The sequence below is a fragment of the Dipodomys spectabilis genome, unplaced genomic scaffold (assembly GCF_019054845.1).
Source record: "Dipodomys spectabilis isolate Male_0828 unplaced genomic scaffold, ASM1905484v1 ptg000428l, whole genome shotgun sequence".
In the NCBI taxonomy this organism is placed as follows: Eukaryota; Metazoa; Chordata; class Mammalia; order Rodentia; family Heteromyidae; genus Dipodomys; species Dipodomys spectabilis.
In genome coordinates this window covers 2,054,620-2,055,399 of record NW_024871105.1, presented here as the reverse complement: position 1 = coordinate 2,055,399, position 780 = coordinate 2,054,620, and positions in this window count along the sequence as shown.

Genomic DNA, 780 nt, shown 5'->3' with positions numbered 1-780 from the left:
ACAAACTACTCAGAGAAGAAAATGAATATAATGAGAGAAGGGAAGGGATATAAAGGAGATGTGAAAAACTTAAAAAGTAAAATACTTTAAATATTATATACGTATAAAGAGATAGTACTGCTATTAAGGAATTTAAGTCTAAGAGGTTTTGAATTGAGTAATAAATTTGTGGATTAAGTGTGTAAACAATGGGGAATAAGTTCTAATAATCGACTACAGGTATATCTGAGGATGTGCAGAACAGCAATTAAGTCACATAAAGAAGAACAAAAAAGAACAGGTAAAAAGGATAAGAAAGAAAGAAAAAAGATCAGAAGTTCTGTAGAGCTAAACAAGAAACATAACAAAACAAACCATAAAACAAAAAAAGAAAGAAAAATGCACACACACTTATACTCCTAAAATAAAATTCTAAGAGGAAAGAAAATTACTAGAAAATTTTTTTTAAAAAAGGTAAAAATTAAAGATTAAAAAAAAATTTATAAAAAAACAAATTTAATAAAAGGTACAAGAAAAAAAATGTTCTTTGATTTTTTTGGGAGGGGTGGGAAAAATCCTGTGCCTCCCTGTTGTCCATAACCAGCCTCTTGTTGGAGTCTCTGGTCTGCTTATGTTCCTGTGGCTTGGTTGGTTACTTAAGTCAGTTTCTTTGAACAGGCAGAAAAATGCTCTGTGATTCTCCTCCCAGGTTAGTTCAATGGGAGAGAGATCTGCTTTGAGATGGAATAGCAGAAACCCTAGGTCTCCTTGGCGCAGGCCAAAATTTTCTCAATAGAGACC